This window comes from Centroberyx gerrardi, chromosome 2 (assembly GCF_048128805.1).
Source record: "Centroberyx gerrardi isolate f3 chromosome 2, fCenGer3.hap1.cur.20231027, whole genome shotgun sequence".
In the NCBI taxonomy this organism is placed as follows: Eukaryota; Metazoa; Chordata; class Actinopteri; order Beryciformes; family Berycidae; genus Centroberyx; species Centroberyx gerrardi.
Window position 1 is genome coordinate 6,328,065 of NC_135998.1, and position 23,339 is coordinate 6,351,403.

Below are 23,339 nucleotides of genomic sequence, written 5' to 3' on the forward strand. Positions count from 1 at the left end.
CTAGAATAATGAAACTGGCACTAGCAGCAAGACCCAGTCCATGTAGGTTACTGTTGTAGCTGCCGCTTATCCAATCACATACAGTTGTGCAAAGCAATATTACACAATGTCAAATGGTATGCAAATGTATGTGTCTTAGCCTGTGAGTCGCTGATACGGAGGTGTGGCATTCATCACACTAAAATATGAAAGCAAGGAATTGCCAGTAGCTGGGCTAAGCGATGGGAACTTCTACAAAAAGGGATGAGTAATTTTGTTGTTAAAAAAAAAGACAAAATTACTAATAATTAGGGCTGCACGATATTGGAAAAAACTGACATTGCAATATTTTTTTCTTCTGCGATATATATTGCGATATGAAAAAATACAGGAATTTTCACCAAGTGACTTGAATAGCTCTATCAAGCCCATGGATGTATGATCAAGCCTTGGCCCTTTAAGAAGGTGGCCTTGTGGGTAACCTGCGCGGGTGACGTAGTAGGAAGTGAGTGTGTTTTTAGCCGCAGCCAGAGTGAGTTGCAGGATGCTAAGTGAGTAAAGTTACCATAGTTAACGGGAAAAGAGCTTAGAACGTCACCGAGAGGCCGTGCATTATGTTCGCTGCTGTACTAAAGTGCCAGTTCTCCACTGCAGAGTCAGTCCGGACTCTTAGTAAAAAGCTTATTACCAGCTACAAGCCAGGCTAAGCTAAAATAGGCTAGCACAACACCAGAGGCTTCCCAACTACGGTTCGGAGCCGCGAAAGCTGGAAAGGTAACATACGCTACTCTTATAACAAACCCTTAAATCGGAGTAAATTATGTTATATCAGACAGACTTATCTTATAGATTAGTCATGGAAAATGAGAACCGTGCGAGTTTTCCTTTTGTATCAAGCAGCAAAAAAGTTGTAGCATGACGTGTTTGAGTTAATTTGCCTTAGTTGACATCGCACGTCCTGCGATGTCACTATTGCGCATGCGCACATCGCGATGACGATGCTGAAACGATATATCGTGCAGCCCTACTAATAATGTACTTTTGAAATTAATGATTGGTTGACTTTTCAATGTACGATTCAATGTGGAGGGGACAAAGAAAGGTATAAAAAGTGCTGAGAATTTTCTGTTTAATCGTTAGCTAACCCTTTTGTGTAATAAGTCACGTGAAATTGGAAGCTTGGTGAAATAAATGTCATGAAATTAAGTCTTAATATGCATAAAATGTGCTCCGTGTACAAAAAGCGAGAAATACATTTCACCACCATGAACAGATTACGTGGAGAGGACATGACTAGAAACAGGCAGTACTTCGACATTGAAATAGTAAATAGTAAGTTGCCTTCAACTCCAGCGACTCAGGTTCAATTAACTGATGCAAAGATATTTTATACCATGACTAAAGTTGTCATTTATAGCAAAAGTTTTGCTTATTTAACCATGATCAAAACCTTACTAACCCTAACCTTAACCAAATTGTTTCACTTGCATAAACTTAACCAAAGTTTTAGTTATCTAAACCTAACCCTACCTTTAACCCTTACCCTAATCAGTTGTTAGCTAGTTGCCTAACCTTAACCATTAGCTAACCTTTTCATGTAAAGGCTGATTTATAGTTCAGCATCAAAGTCTCGCGTAGCTACACTGTGTCTGCAGCAGCGCGAGGATTTATAGTTCTATGTTGGTGATTCTGTGCGTAGACCGCCGAAACTGTAGATGGCAGTAATGTGCTTTGCTAGCACAGAAGTTTTAAGTCACGTTAACATTCTCTGAAACTGATGTTCTGGGACATTTCTCACCACAAATTCAGTGACATCTGGAACTCTTTATAGTCTGGGGATGAGGTGTCGTACAAATGAATATATTTGCAAACCTCTTCAGCTCGTCTCTCTTTGATCTGCTCCATGTTGTCTCCAGTATCGGCTGACATCAACCGGATACAGGTAGGAGGAAATACAAAGCGGGACAATCACATTTACATTTACCAATTACATTTTTAGAGAGGTGCACGTAAGCTACAGCAGCAGCCTCTGTGGGCTACGCCAGCACCGCAAAGCCCTATGTCACAGCTACAGCGGCCCTTTGACGCAGGACTATAAATCAGACCTTAACGAACACATGAAAATGGCGTGTCTAATTTGTGGTGTTGTCACATAATCCTTTCATGGTGGAGGACCTAGTTTAGGACCTTTGTTAGATATCCCTTTTTCTGGCCTGACATCTGTGGTTGCTAAGAGGTTTATGACACAGCTACAAACAGGGAAGCCGCTTCAAAACCTGGGCCCCATGACAACATATAACACTGGACATCCCTACGCACGCACACACACACACACACACACACACACACACACACACACACATCCATTTCGGTACCACCTGCACTGAAATACAACCCTACCTTGTGACCATCTCGCTTTCTAACACTATTAGGTCTTACTGCTGCCAAAGCTTAATAGATGCCGCCTGTTTGTAAACTATGAATAGCTATAGCACAATGAAACGATTCTAGCTCATTAAACTAGTTTCTATGTAATTAAAACATATTGATGCATGATGTGAACACTCTTACCCAATGTCATGGACATAAGCAGTGCCATGAAAAGTGCTTGCCTTCAGTGCGATTCTCTGTGTTAATGTCGGATCATGTTATTCAATATGAAAATCGTAGTTGAAAATCACAGAGTGGGCAAATATTTTCTCACAGCACTGTCTGTGATTTCAGCTAAATATTATGGACAAGAGCTTAGCAACACCTTCCTCTTGAGGAAATCTGCTACCACAAGCCACGGGGTTAAAAACACATTTAATACACTTGCACACACACACACGCACACGCACACAGACACACACACACACACACACTGCATGAGACACCAGAATAAAACAATTGAAATACCAGTCAAGAGACTATTATGTATTTGCTTATGGAATATTCTAAACAATATATTTTTACATTTTATTGAAATAACGTAGATAGATATTTTCTGAGACAACACAAAGCAGTCTTAGTTTTGTGAGGGGACAGTTATTATGTGTATAATGAAGTATACAATAGAAGTGTATGATTAGCCTATATAAAAAAAGTGTCAGATGCTGAAATATTGCATGAGCAGGACGACGTTAATGAATAGTTAATGAATAGTTGGTACTATGGTGAGGGAGAGAAATCATGTTACTGCTGAAATTTTGTCTCTGTCTATGTAAGAAACACTAAAAAGTACAAATTCAGACCTAACAAGATGGTGCAATATACTCATTTCAATATTAGTCAGAATATCAATAAAAATGAATGTCCTTCCCTTCCCAGAATTACATTTTGTAGCTCAATGCTTCTTTTCTGTTCTGTCAAGCACCTAGCAAGCAACGTAGTTGGCTAACTCAAAATGACTAATATATTTTTTCTGAAGTAAGAAAGAAGTTTTGAGAAGTGGGACTCTGAGTACTTCTTTCCCCCCTGTATCCCCCATTTGGCATGACACATTTCAGAATTTGAAAATCTGCATTTCCATTTTCACAAGCAAAGGCAGGGGTTCAGAATAAGTGATTGATTGAAAATCTGATTTAATTTTTCAGTGATCTTGTCTGCCCTTTGAACCCTCCTGGGGTTTCTTTAATAGTTATATGATATATAAGCAAAATATTTATTATTGCAACAATCAGAGAACAATCAGCCCTCCAACATACTCTTAAAAAGCAGCCTAGCCAGCCCAAATGTCTAAAAAGGTATGTTGATGCTGAATACTTAAAAAAGCCTGTCTCATTTGCCATGAAAAACTACTACACAGGTTCTACAACAGGGACTACAACAGGTGATTTCACTGATTAGTTCCTCCTTGGTTGAAGGTGTGAGTGAAATCACCTGGTGTGGTCTTTGGTTGGAATGAAAACCTGCATACGCTTGGAGCCTCATGCATAAGGCTCCAAGATGCATAAGGAAACTGCCAGGTTCACGGCCAGCAGCTGGAATGTCATTACTGAGCTTGAGCATTAAAGGTTGTTGTGCAATTGGGCTTTTTGATGTGAGAAATATAACAAAACGTTGCTGCGTCCTAAACGTGAAGCTGCAGAGACACCAACAGGTGATCGAACATGCATGGCACATTGGAAACCTTCCACACAAAACTATGTAGGCTAAATGTAAGAGGACAGCTCTGCTCACTTACAAACTTCAGTGGCAAACACACTCACCACCACTACTTTCCCCACAACATGAATCATGAAAAAAACTGAACACACTAAAGGCAGAATTTATCAGATTTGCTGCTACAGTTTTGAAAAGGCTACAGTTTTGAAAGTTTTACAATTTGCAGTTGATGTGGAATTGAGAATCCTGTCAGACAGAACTGAATGGCAGTAAAAACAGTGCAACAGCACACTGGGGCGAGACACTTTCCTCCTTTCATCCCAGACATGATGCCAAAGCTCTGCCTCCAGGCCAAGCATAACTGGAGGCACCGATTCCAAATGTTCTCCACGGTGAATATCAGCAGTTTATCCCACAGGTCCCACCTGACAGACACTTTCACTCAATTCTGAGAGTGGTCATAGCTCAGCACTGCAACTGAAGGACTGATGAAACGCATCAAAGAAAAGATGTCAGGGGCTTCATTTAGAAAACACTGTGTGTGCACAAAACCGGCCTGAAAAGTGCATGTGCCACTTCTCATGCAGAGTCGGATTTAGAAAAGCAAACTTTCCTGAGAATGTGTGTACTGTACCGCTATGGAAACTCTGACCCATGTGTACGGACATTTTGGAGACAGTGGGGAATGGTGACTTTGATGGCAAAGTAGTGAAATAAAGCAAAAACTGCCTTTAAACTCAGGTAATTTCCATGCCTACTGCATATACATTTATAAAGCCCTCTAATAATAATATGCTGTGTCATAAAAATGTCTACCACTAAACAGTGTCTTTGTTGCTTTGGTCTGAAAGCCTATCGTTTGTCCAAAAAGCTTTACAGACAAAACAGGTAGCGAGTTTGAAACTAGCACTGAGCTAGTTTTCACTTGTTTGGATGGTTAATAATGAGGGATACTAGTTTTTCCTCTGAAAGAGAGAGAAAGAGAGACAGTGAGATAGTTAGAAACAGGCATGCATGCTGGTGTTTTCCTGCCCCCAATCTTCAGCTAATTCATTAACTCCATTAAAATAACACACACACCACACTTTACTTTTTCAGTCATGGAGTTTGGCAGGTACGTGAATACATTGGGGAAAACGTTAGACTCTCTAGGGTGTAACTTCTCCCTTTCCATTAGCTTGATGTTCAAAGTGGAAACTAACAATGTCATCTCAATGACAAGTTGGATCACGAATAACCTCGATATTCTAGATAGGTGTTCACTAATTAGCAGGGATCTCCCCTCGTCAAGTCCTTGTATCATGAAATAACACAGTAAATAACATACCTTTGAGATCCAAAGCCTGCTTGAACTCAGAAAACAACAAAAATAATGTCACAAGACATCCTTCTGAAAGTTATCCTCTGTGCAAATAGATGTGATGATGGCAGTAGCAGGAAGTCTTTGATGCGATGACACAAGATTTGCGGCTTTGCTTCCCTAGCAACATTTGTGTTTTTGTCTGTCTTTGTGTGTGAGTTTGTGTGTGTGTGTGTGTGTGTGTGTGTTTGTGTTTGTGTGTGTGTGTGTGTGCGCGCACGGACATTCCCATGATTGAGCATGTCATGGTGCATGTGTGATCACTGTTTGAAAACTTACTGCTGTTATGGCATCCTTCAACAGAGCCATCGGATGAAAGAACAACAATGAGTTTATATTTCTGCCTTTGATAATGCGGGACCTTGGTTGATTCATTTCAGGTTGGCTTCTGTTAATAATCACTGCTGGTATACCTGTTGACTAAACCAGTGTGTCTATTTATGAAACAATGACCTGCTTTTGTGAAATAATGGATGCAGCCTGAACTGAACTCGCTCATAACAGGCTGTTCTGGAATGAAGAATCAGATAAACTGACCAATGAGTGGCTGTTTTTGGTGTACTGGTTTAAGTGACCAATCTCAAGGTATGTTATAATCTATGTGTGAGGTAAGATGGACTACAAAGCAAGGGAAATATAATATAATAATATTATATTTACAAATATAATACAAATATTTCTGTTTGTCTTGCCCACTGCCCTTGTCTTCCTGGATAGTGTAGTGTTATGTAACACCGGAGACGGGTTAACTTGCTTACACTGCACTTGAACTGACTCCAATAACCCAATCATTTATTGATGACGTCACATCAAGTGTCCTTACGCACTGCACTCAAATAAAATAGTGCCATTTCAACACGGATAGCAGCATGGCACTATCACTGCCCGGGGTAAGGGCTGTATTTTCGTGCTGGGACAGATGAAGGGTGAAGTGGTAATTTTGTTGGGCGCAAGCAGATTTTTTCCCACCTGTGTCCATTTGGTAATTTTGTGGCTTGCCATGACATCGCTTTTGCCAAAATGGGTGGGGAGCTCACTGGAGGGCAGTGTCAATACAAATCAGGTGGTGCAGTACAATTTTGGTGACCAAAAAATACCCTTCTTAGACACATAGACCTCTCCAAAATCATTTAAACCAATTTTATGCATGTTATGCTTGCCTATCACTTTGATATAAATTCTTCAACCAGTGGAGACACGTTTACATCCACATCAGAAAATACGATTTTAATGTAATTACGGCAATATTGCCAGTAAGGACTGTCATCTGCAACTGGATGTATGAGGGTCTTCCCTTTCGGTTGATGAAATCCCTATAGGCATCTGAAGGCGGCAGGACCGGTATGTCGTTCCATCAGTAGCCTCTAAATTGAGGGATGTGGTGCGCATATTCAAAGCGCTTTACACGCTTTAATTATGCACGCCTCTTGCAATGTGGGCACCTTGATTACATTTTGCGCAACTAGCACCAGGCTCTTCTTCTGTGCTTTTCTGCACACCAAACTGGTTGGCTGTAACTATTCCGGACAGCTTCCAGGTTTATTCAGTGCAAATCACCAGGAATAGGAACGGGAGCACAGACGGTGACATCCTGGGGACGCATTGGTGAAGTAAATCACACAGCTCCATTTTAAAATTCTCTCTCCAGTCTATTTCTCTGAGCTCCCTCAGGACCGCTCATTCCCACCAATCCTCACTCTGTATCCTCATCCAACAAGAACACATGCTGTCATAGATGTGAAGCAGCCTACACAGTTCAGCGGTGGGGAGAGAGAGAGGGGGAGAGAGAGAGAGAGAGAGAGGAGCGTCTTGCCTGGATGCTGTTCACCCAACAGTAAGTTGTGCTGCCTTATATTTGGCTCCGCTGATGACCGCACTGCTCCCAGCTGAGGCCGGTCATCAGCGGCCATTGATCGCAGCTATGTATAGAGTGAGGGGGGAGACCAGACAGAGATTTTGTATCCCATCAAAAATGGATTGAGCCAAAGTATTCTCTATGGGGCTGATAGGTCGACGGATGACGGAGAGAACGGAGGGCTGTCTGTCTTTTCACACAGTGTTACGCTCTTTTCAGACTGTTTTTTTTTGTACGTCAAAAGTTGAAACCATTTTAACTTTTTCCAGACCGCACTATACGTACTTATCTGTTGTTCGTGAGCCTATGAGAGACGGCAAAGTTTGAGCTTGCCTTTTCTGCCTTGATTTTCAAAAGGGAAAAGCAACTAATTTCACTTGTACACAGCTTCCCAGAATTGTATATGCACCCACAGCCTAGAGCTTTTTGTTTTCTTTTGTCTGTGAACGAGAATGGCAATAGCAAGGTTGTTGTTGATGTTTCTGTGTTTACAGATTATCCACCAGCTTTTTTTCAAAAACGCTATATGCATCCGTTTCGCATTCCAATCGGACAAAGAACGAGGAGTGACAGATCCTTATACAACCTTCATGCATTTCATCCGTTTCTGTCTGGCTGCCTCCTGAGTGGCGGGCAGGTCGACGCTGTCCATGGTGCTGCGTCTTCGGTCGTTCCCTCTGCCTGCCAACTGCTCGCAACTTTTGGGCAATGTTAGTTTAAATCAATCTGTGGACATCATTCAGTCATCATTCACTTTTACCTGCTAACAGTCAAGACTTGGCCTGTCTGTGAAAATCAATTGAACAGCTTGACGTTTATGATCCTCACAAACTCCACATTGGGGAGAATAAATAAAAAATAGGCTCTAAAATGTTTCTGAAAGAGGGTAAAAATCTGATTAGTGATTGGATTTGCCCAGTTGTTGCCTGAGACGAGAGTATCACCATTGCCACAGCAACCTCTACCTACCACTACATCCCATACTAATAACGCTAACATTTGTCAGGTCAAGGGATTAGTAGGGGCCTGCTCCCTACTGATAAACAATGTTGACAGGGGATTCAAAATGGCAGTCAACCTTCCAGCAGTGCCAAGTCCCTTTAGTTGCGATCCCTGCCACGCTGTCTTGTAGTGATAAAACTAATAAATGCTAAACAATGTTAGCCACAATGTTGCCTACACGTCCCTTCTGTGGACGGTACTATGAAAGCTGAACTCCAACTGAATGCTAATCCTGCCCCGAGTCCCCGAATGTTGTCCTAATAGTTTTATACCAAAACTAAATGGATAGTTCACATTCTCTGGGTGTCTTAAACCAAGTCCCCGAGACTATTGTGAGAAAATCTGGTGTTTGAAATTTAATAATGTGAATTACAGGTCACGGGTTGATTCTCTTGCCTCGCACTAATCCTAGCTGGAGATAACGGGGTAAAATGGATGTTGGAGTAAAAGTGATTCGATCATACTCTGAGGTTTTAATTCTCCGCAGACGCCAAACGCAGCCTCAGGCTTCGTATCTCGTTGAACATAATCACCTTAACGAGAGCATTGTGGGTAGGTGTTAAAATACATGAACATTAATACCTAGAAAAATAGGCTAGATAAGAGTAATGGCTAGAGTGGAAGGTATATCACCACAGATCCACAAAAATGTAATCTGACAACATGATTGCTGGTATGAAAAAAAAGAATCCTATGGAATAATATTGAAGGTATAAGCTTATATAAATCTTAAAATCTCAGTTTATCATAAACTTATAGAGACATTATAGAGAATAAAATCATTGTTTTTTTTGAAATATTGAAAGATGAGCATCAGGTAACAGTTATTTTCCAAAAGTGATATTTTGTGTTTTGAAATGACACCCTTCAAATACATTAATTATTTTGTGTTCTGTTTTATCAGTAGAGTAATATTTATTTCATGCACTCACAAAGTTGATGGTTTGATCCAGGCTGTGACCTATGGAAAAAGTTATTTCCTCACTTTCCTCATATCTTACCTATCTATTAAAGTAAAAACAACCAACAAAATAATGCAACACCAGGAAAAGGCTGTTCACACTAGAAGACTTCATATTCTAACTGATTTTGAAAACACTTTGCAACACACACACACACACACACACACACACACGCACACACACACACATAATGACAGATTTCACAGATTCTTTTGTGTCTCGGTTGTAAATTTGTAAATTTATGAAAATGTAATCAATTACTGCAGGAGCAGTAATTAGTTCCATTCCTTGTTCCATTACTTTGTGTTTCGTTGGCAGTAGCGGCTCCTTGTTTTCCCTGAGTTTCACATCGCTGTGTTTCTGTATCAGATGCTTTGATAAACTGGATGTTGGGTTTTTCGCTGTGGAAAGAGTTTTGCTGCCACACAAAGTTTACAACAGATGATAATGTTCTCTCCCTCACCCTCCATCTTTTGTTTTGCTTTTTTAGCTAACAGCTGATGTAAACCTGCCCAGCGTGTCCTTAAGACACATATGAAGAAAAAACAAACAGGGAATTGGAGAAAAAAAAAAAAAACTTAAATATTTCAAAGGAGAGAAAAGAAAAGGTTGAAGAGGGTTCAGGTTTAAGTAACACAGTAAGAGAGCGTTACTTGTTAATTGTAATCCCTTACACTATTCACTACTGAAAAAAAGTGATCACATACCATTACCGCCCAACACTGCTGTGGAGGAATCAATGTCAGCCCCAACTGATCAGCAGTGATCAGGAATTTGTTCAGGCTGTATATATCGTGTCATCTGTTTTCTTATGTCACTGTCATTGTCCATGTTACTTTCCATTCCACTGTTTGTCCCGGGACCTATTGCACATCCAGCCGTCCCAGTGGAAGATCCCTCTGTGACTCGGCCCACTCAAGGTTTCTTCCATTTTTTTTTCCTAACAAGGTTTTCTTGGAGGTTTTTCCTTGTATGCTTGGAGGGTGTAAGGCTGGTGGTGCCAGCTAGGTTAGGGTATGTAGAATAGGCAGACCTGCTATGTGTTGCTAAATACAGGGCCTTGCACAGATAGCCACAGCACTGCCTGATTGAAATGTATGACTGGTATCACTGACAACCTCCAGCAAGCTGCACAGGTTTGTATTTGTTTGAAGAGCTAGATACAAACACCGACTGAAAGCTGTCAGGTGCCACTCGGTTTCAGAAGAGGGTTTTGAGACAGAAAACATTTTAACAAGAACCCCTGTGGTAGCGAACTAACAAATCCTTAAGTACTTTCTTTAATTTATTTAGTAATTCTTTAATTATAACTATTAACTATTAATAATAGTGTGCATACTAGCCCATCAACTATTTTAAAAGGTTTGTGCCTTGCTTCTGCTTCAGTTATTATTATAATCAATGTTCAATTTTGGCTGCAAAACAACAAAAGATAAAAAGCTTGCACACTGAGTTGGGATGAGGTTGAAACATTGGTGTAATTTTTGTTTGTGTATCTATCTATCTATCTATCTATCTATCTATCTATCTATCTATCTATCTATCTATCTATCTGATTTGACTACTTAACAGCTAGGAATGAGCAACATGTGGAAACATATCAGGTGTCATTGGGTGTCACAGGAGTGACTTTGAGATTGCACAAGATATAAGATATAAAAGCACATATGATAAGAAATTACAGGGTGGCCTAGTAATTAAATAGACTGTCCCATAACCAAAAGCAAGAACATATACCTTCTCACTCTGTCATTCTGGATAAGAGCATCAGCTGAATGCCTAAAATTCAACAAGACTCAATACTAGGTTGAATGGCGTTTTAGGATGGAGATGTTATAGAGCGTAAGCCATGGCCATCAGTCTTTACGTTTTCCCTCCGTTTATTTATTTATTTATTACTTTTTCCCAGGTTGTCCAGGCTGGTAATCACCTTAACAGATACCTCCAGTGTGAGCACCGGCTGAAAACATGACAGGCCGAGCGGTTTCATCAGTTACTCATGGGAGGAAATCTTGAAACATTCTGTTATTCAAAGTTTCACCATAGAAACAAAACCAGTGTCCATCCTCTGTGGCAGTCTTACTAAGTTTCAACAGACTTGCATCATCTTTTGTTAAATATTAAATTTCCTCCAGTGTGCGTGTGTGTGTGTGCAAGCTTGTGTGTGTGTGAGAGAGCATGTGCGCACATGGGTAATACAGTGTTTACATGTCTGACTTTGAGAGTGTGTTTATGTGTGTGAGTGAGATAGAGCGTACATGTGTTTTTGACTGCTTGAGAGAGATAGAGAGAGATGCTGTGTGTGTGTGTGTGTGATAGAGAAAGCGAGAGAGTGTATGATAAATATTCAGTGTTTATCAGCTCGTCTGGGGGTGTTAGCTGAGGTCAGGGAGATAGATTCCTGCTCATTGGGAGACTGCGGATGGAAAGCAACAAACACGCCTTTGGGCCCCATGGCGCTCGATTCCCGGAATCACAAATAGCATCCTGCCTACAAGCCTCCGTCAACACTGAGCCAATATTTATTTGCTCTGATAAGATGAACGCAAAATGTCATTGTTCCCCATGTAGAGTATGTTCGCCTCTTGGATTGTTTCTGCCGTCCCAAAATTGGAACACTTTGGCAATGATACTCTATTAGAGTGATGTCGCCGCAGGCTGCTGTGATGTCATTATGTCAAACGTCTGTCCGCAGCTTCCCATGCAGCTACAAGTTCATCCAAAGAGACGATGCAGGGGGAGTCGTGATTATTTCTTTATTTTTAAATTATTTTTTTCCTAAACAAAAGCACTGATGAAAACCTTCCCTTTGCCATGTTTCTGTTAGCTATGTTCAGCCTAGCAGTCATAAGCCATGACTTATATAAAAAAAAATAATAATATAAAAACAATAAAGATAATAATAATAACTTTATTTGCATGACACTTTTCTATAACCAATGTTTACAAAGTGCTTTACATACAATAAAACCCAAAGAGACAGTGATGAAAAAGTACCACAAATAAAAAATAGAAATAATGCAATAAATAAATAAATAATCTATAATATCTATATATATATATATATATATAATCTAGCACATAAACGAACGCGAACAAAGCAGATTCTGAAAAACTAGTCATGCTGCTGAATTTTTTTAACATGAATCACTTTCTTTATGTTATATAATATTTATGGGATTTAAGGTTTATAATATAAACCTTAAAGCCTACAGTATATGTGGAAGGTTGTATTTGGCTTTGGATCTACAGACATTGGAAACACACATCAGGCCATGGCACAACTAAACCTCATCAAATTCTGTAACAAAATGAAAATTGTCACTTGAATAAATATTTCATGATATGATGCTCCTGTGCTTACCTCTCTTTATACTTTTCACTGACACCTAAGTGAAACCGCTGCGTTTCCCTCTGTAAACCAGAGCCTGTAATACAACTTTTTCTTTTCCTTTTACAGACCCAAATAATGTTTTTCTTACAATGTGTCGTGCTTGACATTTCCCCTGCCTAATAAATATATTGAACGCACTGAAAATATATTGAATGTGGCTCTGTGCTATCACTCACTCACTCAGAAATAATACTTCTAATTCAATCTGTCTCCGCTCTCTCTCCCTTCTCATTGTCTCTCTTTCTTCTCCTCTCTCTCTAATTCTCTCTGTTTCTGTTCCTCTTGCTCTCCTACTCTCTCTCTCTCTTTGTCTGTCTCTCGCTCTCCTTCGCTCCCTGCTGACGAAGACAGCGGGATGATTTTTCTGAGTTGTTGTTCTCAGAAACATTTCATGTTTTATCTGATGAAAATAATGTCAAAACATAAAATGTAAAAAGGCATCTGAGACTAGACCGGCCTGCCAAAGGTTTTTCTGTGTTCCAATATCCTAATGGCAGATATATGTCTGACAGGCTCGGGGCTCGTTATAAATCCAGGGAGAGGAGAGAGAGGAAAACAACTGGGCTGGCAGGTAGAAAGAGAGACATAACCATTACAATAGCATACATGCACACACACACACAGACATACAGTATAAGCCTGCACACTCACACATGCATGCATTATAGGCATGCACACGGAGATGAGCAAGCACACACACACACACACACACACACACCAAAGCCTTTTTTTACAGACAGAATATGAAAGGTAAAGGGTCTGGCTTTATTCACGCAATCAGTGATCCCCCAAACAGACTGGAGTAGTTCAAAATAGGGCCGGGTTATTAGGTTGTTTTGTTGTAGTCATTTATTTCTAAAATATTCGCTCTACACACAGAAACATAAAGGTGCGAACTGGAACCGAAAACGGTTCTTCGGAGTGACGCCATAGAAGAGCTATTTCTTAGTTACTGGATGGTGGGTGATGGCATAGATGTGGAAAATAACCAAACCCCTTCATAGTATATATTGTGCAGTTGCAAATTAGGCTATACAAGGGCAGATAAACAACAACACAATGCAGGAATCTAAGCAAAGGAGTGCAGAAATTAAAGGTTCTTTGTGGAACCAGAAATGGTTCTTCTATGGCATCACTCCGAAGAAACACCTTTATTTTTCTGTGTGTAAGTTAATGTAAAATATTTGCTAGTTATGTGTGATTTTTGCCTATTCATCCCCTATGTGCTGTGGAGGCTTGTCATGTTGTTGTAACCGACTTAATGATCTTTAAACAGCGGTGACGGCTGCTGCTGACAAGTTTCCTCTCATGCCCACAAGCTGTGGAGCTCTTGGCTTCAGTCCAATTTGAAGATGTTTTGCCAACTAATACAACATGTTTAAATACTTTAAGGATAACGGGGGGGTTGCTTTCAAACCAGGCCCTAATTATGTTGTTTTGGGGTTTTTTTTAGCATCTAGCTTCAGAATTTTCAGTTGGGCCATGAATGAGAGAATTTGCAATACAATCAAGTTGCCTCAGCACCAGCAGAAAACATCACGACAACAGTCACAACAGGGTCTTCAAATTGTTTACTTTTCACCACAGAGACAGATCAATCAGTGATGTGAAGTCCTACTGTTAGACATGAAACATTTCAGTTTGTGCGACGCAGACAGAGAAGGAAAGAGCAAAGTTGAGGCAAAAGTTTGCTGTATTTCCTGAACAACCCTAGCTTTGACTATGGTGCCAACTGTGCCATCTAGTTTTCATACTCTAGCTGTGAGGGACACAGAAATGCTCAAGTTGTGGTTAATTGTGCCTCAAATTGATCAATACACTTCTCCTGACAGAACATTTTGTCTGCAGAAGCATCATTAGCCACATCACAGTGTGAACATTACACTGAAAATGGGCTTCGACGGCTACAGTAATCTTTCTGTAGCATCATCAATTACAATTACGCAATTAACATGATGACTTGCATCAAGATGACTTGATGACGACTAACATTAGTTAGGTAACTAGCAGCACTGTTGTGAAAATCGCTGCTGCACTGTTTTGTTTTTCTCACTCACATTTTATACTCATATTTATTACCCAGAATATTTTTTTTTCCTGGACCAAAAATCATATAGACAAGAAATCCATGATCCTCTTGACCAGCTGTCCAGCAGCATGAGTTTTAACAAGCTCAAGGAAAACAGACCGTATTACACCACTTTTAAAATCACTACACTGACTCCCAATCCAGTCAGCTCCAGAATAAATAAAAAAAATAAATGAATTGTTTGTAAACCGTCTGAAATGATTAGATCAGCCAATATAAAAAATAAATAAATGTCGGAAAAATGCTTCAAAATGTATTTATTCATAGTACTAAAATTTAATAGGTTCTCAGTGCAGGTCGAATACTAGGTTGACTGAAAGCATCCACCAATTATGTTAAGTAATTATGTTTTGTCCCGAATTTCCCCAAGAGGATCAATAAAGTGCTATCTTATCTTATCTTATCTTATGTTAAGTGGTATATAAAGTTCTAACAGCACAATGGATCTTTGGACAACCCTCATAATTTAAATCTAGAAACATTTGATATCCACAGCTTCATTATTCTGATTTCCAACATGGCAGAACTAATAGACATACGTGTGTTTGCAGCAGGTGACAAAACAAAGTTATCCTTGGGAGAGAGATGAAACGTTCTGCTCACAATGGGACTTTAACCATAAAGACAAACAAACTTGACATTGCGGCTCATTTTAGGAATCATTTAACAGGGAAATGGGTGATATTAGAGTAAACAAAGCTATGAAATCATTTCCAAAGTGTATTTACACCTCAACATTGTTAACGTTTTTTAAGAAGCCAGAACTCTGTGGGAGCCGATTCTGCAGCCAGTTTGGAAGTTCCCACTGTGAAAATCAAACATCTAACCCTGTTAGTGCCATGCTCTTCCTACTACAGTAGGTATAACAAGTTTTCAGTTTGGGGCTTTTTTGTTGTTACTATAAAAATGAGATTTAAAATATTGTCAACAGAAATCTATGCAGCTGCCCCTTGACTAGGCATATATATTCTATGCTCTCTTCATGGTAATCTCATGCTTCTGGTAATTGCCATTTTTTCAACTAAAAGGTAATCATGGAAAAGTAATCATGAAGTAATGATGCATTACCAGTAACCTCTCAGTATGATGCACTACTTTACTTGAGGGGAAACAAAAAAAATTAAGTAATATGGAAGTAATAAGGAAGTAATGATTTGTTATTGGTTATGTGCCATTTAGCAGCGTATTCAGAGTTAATCAGGAACGATTCATTATCCAGGAACTAATAATGAGATACTGGTTCATTAACATGGTATCAAACAGTCTGATCTTAAGTAACTTAGCAGTAACTTATTCACAAACTACTTAACTATTCGTTGACTAGCAGTTCATTCCTGATTTGTTCCTTACTTGTTCCTTGGTAACTACTAAGCTGTTGTGTATCGTATTGTAAAGTGTTACTCATTAAATAACTCCGTCCCCACAGGGATTACATATTAGTGAACTGAACAGACACTGATGTTGCAGACATCAACAGATTGGTCCTAGTTATCAGGAAATAGTCTCTAAATATGTTACCAAGCTGGCTACTCAAGTAAACTCAACACAGCATTTTTATATGTGGACTTTTACCAAGGTCTTGTTGTCTACAATGATGTATATCTGTTGCTGTGTGTCCTAACAGTCAGAATCTTGACTCATAACTTTGGCTGTTGGCAGTGAACCTAAGCTACTGAGCTCCCTGCTGATTGTCCCCTAGATGGCAGTTATCGGTCAGTTAAAAAAACAAAAACAAAGATGGAAGACAAGATGGCTGTTTAATTCCCACTGCATGCTGCTCCGGTAAATAGTATAATCACTTGTAACATACACTACACATAAGACTAAATCCAAAGTGGATAAAAACTTACCTGCAGCTTCTCCAACCCTTCAGGTCTGCTAGCTGCTTTTCATCCCCAGCACAAAATATAATTTCGGAATTACTTTAGCCAAGCAGTTAATGACGACAGTGCCATACATATATATATATATATATATATATACACACACCATATAGTCTAATAAGATGTTGGCCAACACCTAATTTATTTTTAAATGTACTTGCATGCTTATTTATGTATTTATTTAGCGAGGCATTTATTTATTTTTTATACTGGCCGATCTAATCCTCCATAGCTTTACACCTACATATTTATCTGATATGCATATTCTGTATGAGCCTGAGCCAAATAGATGTGTCAGATCCTCAGAGGCTGCCCTTTTAACAGAGAACCAACATGACTGGGGAGGCAGCGCTCGCCTTTCTGCCCTCTGTCTCTGTAACATCCTGCCAGCCTTAACTCAGGAATACTAAAACACTGAGATTCAGAGAAAATTAAAAACACACCTTTTATACTGCTGCAATTGATTTATTTTTAACAACAGTTATACTTATACTTTTATAACTGTTCATAACTGTTCATTTCATAACTGTTTTTATGTTTCTGGTTTGATGTTTTGATGGTTTTTTTTTGTATATTAATAATGTTTGTGATGCTCTTTGGGTTGCATCACTGTATGAAATTTACTAATCACCAAAAGATCTATAGTTGCACATTTATATTGTGGCATTTCACGGACACTCTTGTCCAGTATAGTGAAGGTTCAGTGTCAGGCTCAAGTGTTGAAGAACACACTGTGAGGATCAAACCTGTCACAACTTTTTTGTTTCGCTTCAACCATTAAGCCAGTCTGCCTTTCATACAGGGACAATGCTGCACAAACAAAGCAAAAACTCCAATAGGTCACTTATCCACCCTGCACACCTTCAAAACAGCATCTATTGCATCTCCTCTTTCAAATCTTGTTTGGAACATTTTCATAATTCTGTTTATATCAGCCAGCTAATGTTATCTGGATAATATTGTTGACAAAGAATTGAGATTGTGGATGTGTGCACACTGGAGCCTCACTTGTTTAACAAGTAGCAGTGCAGTGCAACAACACTGTCTGCGTGGGTGTGTGTATGCATGCGTGCATGTGTGATGGAGTGGAAAAGTAAAATGTGAAGTTGGAGGGAAAATCAATGCACCATACTTGCATATGATTCTGAATACGAATTCTAGCTACATCAGTCTTTAAATGGTCAAATGTAGTGCAATGTGTTGGGGGGGGGGGGCATTGGTGTAGATGGATGACATGACACATCACCTCTGACTCAGAGAGTCATGAGTTCAAGTCTCCATGGACAGATTAATACCGACACAACCTAATTTTTATTCATGAGCCAAGTGGTTTTCTTTTTTGTGTGATCAGATTCTGATTTTGTTACACAAAAGGACAAAACAGAACACACAAAACACAACATTCACAAGACAAATGTTTGGTAGGCCAAAAGCATACAAAGCAGGGAAAGAATGGACTCAATGCAACTCAGATATATTGAATAAAATCTTATATGTCTAATGATAGAGATTTCAAAGCGCCGGAGTGCAAGGTTGAGCCTCGTTAAGACTTTAAGTTGTATATTCAAGAAAAACAATTTTCAAGAAACTATACTATATAACTGTATATAGACCACCCACTAAATCAGCATTTCACACTTCTCTCATCTGGTCGCAGATTCAGGTCGCTTTGTTGCAAAAAGGCGCGCTTTGCCCAGAGCTTTGTACTCACTCATTGTAACTGTGTTGAACAAACAAACCCATGGAGTTCTTCATGTTGTGTAAGTTATGTGTTATGCCTGTGATGTCTGTACTGCCGGTGGAAAAGATTTTCCCTCCAAGGACGACAATAAACTAAACTAACTATATCCAAAATGATTTCATACAAATGTTAGGGGTTATCCAATTCTGCAAAATTGCTCTCTTTGCAGCAGTAAACCCAGAAAACGTCTTTTGTAATAACCTGAGATTTAGCTCTGAGTCATCATTATAAATGCACAAACATGGAAGTTAATCAAGTCAGATAGGCCTGAGTTGCCATGGTCTCAAAAATTAACAATCACATTGCATTATCAGAACATATTATGGAACAATACAGGAGAGTTAGTGCGGCATATATGACAATGATGAATGGGTTCTAGCTTAATTTGGAATTTTCTGCATGGTGTGGCATAAATCCTACTTTAAAATTAATCACTTGAGGTGCTAAATGTTTTGACTATTGAGTGTGTAATTGGACCAAATAGTGTCAAATAGTGCCAATTCTGGGTCAAGTTCAAGGCTTCATACTTTGGTTCCATAATGAGATGACAGGAGGGTGTTTATAGTCAGATTCAATGAGTTCATTATAGCTCCTAGAAACACAACCTGGAGCAGGTTGGCTGGATTTGATCCTATCCGATGTTGGGTCTAGAGGAAGAGGGGAGGCCCGTGGAACTCCATAAGCCCTTAAGGCTGAACTTAGTTGTGAATAAGCAAAAAGGACGCTGGCTCTGAGATCCTGAAATTAACAAAATCCATCATTGTTATATAGGTCGCCACAGGTGTTTACGCCCAGAAAGGACCAGGAGGAATGGTTTATTTCCACATACTATATTAAAATTATGCCATAAAGGAGTAGAGTGGTCCCATGGTTGCCATTGATCTCTCGCTGCTCTTGCTTTTGGCTGGTTTTAAAAAAATGATGCAGGGAACAATATAAAAGAGTCTTGACGGCAAAATAGAATCTGTATTTACATTTATTCTCAATAAAAAGTTTCATATTCAATATGTGAGTTGTCTGACTGAACTGGCTATAATGCAGCCAACCTGATAACTTTAAGTTCTGTGACCCAAACCACAAAAGGCGAGTCAAAGGTATGTGAAGCGCTTTGAGTACTTAGAAAAGTGCTATATAAATGTAATCAATTATTATTATTATTATTAAAGGCACTTTAGAGTCCGGATCAGCCCCAGTGTGGTGAGCTCAAATTTGGAATGACCAATGGTAGAATTGAATGTTCAGAACAACAAGGCCCCCGACAGGATATCATCACAGCACTTAACTGGTGGTGGCATTGGTGACATGAAAAACAAGAAATTAAAGCTATAATATGCAACTTTTTCTCTTGAGGCAGTAAGTATATTATTAGTGCCAGCCTCCTGTCCCAGCTGGTCAAGTTCCCGCCCGAACACTTTGAGTTTATGTAAAGACACATTAAAACATAGCGGTGATTACTTATTTATTCAGATTTAATCATTCATGATACCATTAATTGCAAAATTATCCATTTTAACAAACTAACTTCACTGGTTTAAAGAGTCTTTATAACTTTCAACTTTCTCTAGTGGCAATAGTAAAACTTGTATTAATGATGTTATGCATGTGATAGCAGAATTGCAGCCTCTCTTACATGCTTTTTCCACTGCACTAATATGCCATGCTGTTGTACCCATGTTGTCACAGTACAGTATGTTTTTCCATTAAATGTATTCACAGTTCAATATGGAAGCCCATTCCCGCCACTCAATAAAATAAAAAACGACTAAATTCAGACTTTTTATCTCAGAATTCAGACTTTTTATCTCAGAATTCAGACTTTATATCTCAGAATTCAGACTTTATATCTCAGAATTCTGACTTTACATCTCGGAATTCTTTTTTTCTCGCGCAAAAATGGTCAGTTACAACCACCAGCTGGTAGACACAAACGCAACAAAAGTGGAAAGTCAGAGAAAGTTTGAAAAAGAGACAAAACATATACAGTATGTTTGACCTGACTATGTTGAACCTGCTTTGTGAGACAGGCCCCAGGTAGAACCGTAACAGTGTTGTTGTTTTTTTCCATTGTTTGTTTATATAAACATATAGGCATGGATTGATAAACAGAGGGATTCAGAGAGTGAAAGAATGAGTTATAAATAGGATGATGGCCTGATCACCCACACTGATAATCAACGATCACCATCACTGCTGCGACTTTCCAAAGAGTGACACAGAAAAAGAACGGCAACAACTATTTCTTTTCTTTTTTCTGTTAGTGTACAATGCCATATCCATTCCTGGCAAAGTATCAGAAGTTGCGTTTTTCCATTATGGTTTGTACACAGCTTGGTTATGTATGGCTATGCTCCAAGTGTCCTGAGGGAACCCACAGATATTTGTTACTGGACCCGCTTGCAAATCGTGATTTGGAGGGTTACATCTGTATATTCTACTGCTACATAAAAACAGATTTGCTTGGTACCAGACCCGGCCGGTGGCATAAACTTTCGTTGCCGTTGTTTAGGGCTACAACTGCAAAGAAGGGCCACATAAAGGAATTATTATTTTTGATTAATGGTGGGGGTAGTTTGGTGGTTATGGTTGGAGTGTTTTGGGACCACAGACACAGTCTTGGTTAGGGGCCACCTAAGCCTAGAAGCCTAGGGACGGCTCTGGTGGAACCAAAGGGTGATGAAATCTGTTCCACACCCATAGCAGGTCCAGTATAGTTATAGCTCAGAAGAAATCTGGGGATACGGCCTTTTCCATAGCAGCACCCATACTGTGGAATCGTCTCCCTGAAAACATTAGATCTGCTGATTCGGTCGGTTCGTTTAAGAATCGTCTTAAAACTGTCTTTTACTCGCTAGCTTTTGTTTTGATTGATGAGGTGTTTGTGGATGTATGTATACTCATGACTGTGTGTGTGTGTGTGTGTGTCTGTGTGTATGTCTACTTATGTGTTTTTATACTTCTTGCATTTTTATTCTTGTCTTGTTTTGTTCCTTGCATTTTTATTCTTATCTTTTATAACCTGTTTCTGTAAAGCACTTTGGTACAACGTTTTGTAAGTTTTAAAGCGCTATATGAATAAACTTGAAGTTGATAGTTCAGCACTGGTCCAATGGAAAAACTCTGAGTTAGAGATTGACAGACATTGAGAGGCAGAGAGGGTGACCAAGAGACTCTTAATGCATTCAACTGAAGCAACAACAACATTAAAGCCGTGACTCTGTTTCGTCCATTTGACATTCAGTTTCTCCACCACCCGGCCCGCAGATCATCAGCACTTCCTAGTTTCAGGGGGGAAATCAAAGTACAGTCATCTTCTTTTGAACCAACAATCTACTGAGGAGCCTCTTAAAAATCTCCCTTCCTACCGCCGCTACACCACTGAAGATTAAAACCTCTTATTAGTCCTAAATGCTAAATATGTCTCTATCAAGGAGGCCCATTGAAGTCGAGGCAAAACTGGGAACAAGATTAGTCCGGCGTGCGTCGCCTGCCGCTTGCTCTGTGTTTGGTGGCTTCAATTATCCCTAACTCTCAGCCTTAATCCTCATTGCAATTAAAATTCCAATTAGAATTGGAAAAACAATCAACAGCATAGCCAGGCGCACAGAGCAGGAAGAGGGGCTCAGTAAATATTGGCCCACCGCAGTGTCAACACTCAGATTCGCGACGGGCGGGGAAGGGGAGGGATCTCAACATGCATTGTTGGGGAAAACATAAAGTAAAATACCGTGAACAATGGCTGTGGGAATCGTCTCGGAATACAAAATGCACAATGCATATGCAATGCCCATTAGCAGCGTAATGTTGGATAAATAAGGGTACATTGATTTCACGAGTGAAGTAATTGGATAAGGATGATTGCATTAGCATATTTTAGATACCAAAGCAATCACTGCAAAATTCATTTTCATATCATTATTTGGCATTGATAACTAATCTGATACAGCAACAGTGAATAATTGTGTTTCTTTTTCAACCTCTCATCATAAGAAGCTGGTGTTTTATTGAGACAATACAATACACAGAAGAAATGATGATATAGCCTACTGTGATATACAGAAGGTTCAAGCTACGTATCCATTTCAGAAAACAAAAAATCAATAGCTGAAGAAATGTAGATGATCCACAGTCTTATCCCTAACATCCTTACTTAATGTTATCCGATCAGTCATTTTGTTAGAATAGGTGTCACTTTTTTCAATGGTTAAGCAAAATTTTTCATTTGTAGAAGTCCTCTCTCATCCCTCTATCCTGCATCAGTCCTGCATTAGAACCACAGTTGCCACTGCTTTTTCATTTGTAGGATTAAGTCTGCATGTTATGACACAGAAGTTCATTTAAAATGACTGACCATTCCTTGAGTCTTCTGATGGCACATGACAATAAAATCCGAATTTTCTAACCAAATAAAATAGAGCAAAAAGGGCGACTTATACTCTGATTTCATCTGCACGTTGCGAAATAAACCATATTATTAAGCTATGAACAAAACACAACAGCACAATACTATCAGCCGTCAAAATCAAAGTCCATCTGCTTCAAAGCCCTCTTGTTCTTATGAACTTTCATAGTTTGGGGCCTAAAAAAGTGTCTGTTTTCTATATTTGTCCCAGATGAATATCAGTTTGCTTGCTCTCTAAGCCAGTACCACAGTTCAATATCCTGCTGTGTGTTAAGGGACGAATCAGAGACTAAGAGAACAGAGAGAGAACAATGAGAGAGAGTAATGCTAGACATTCACTCACACACATAAAGACACACACACACTCACACACACACCAAGACAAACACATACACTCGCACACACAAAAACCCCCTTCTTACACACATTGACACACATATGCACACATACTGTATGTACAGATGCACGCGTGCATACCACCACCCGCCCTACACACACACACACACACACACACGCGATGAGATACACCAGAGACATGCAGATGAAACACTTAAAGACAAAAAAGAGCCTTTTTATTAGAGAAAAGTGG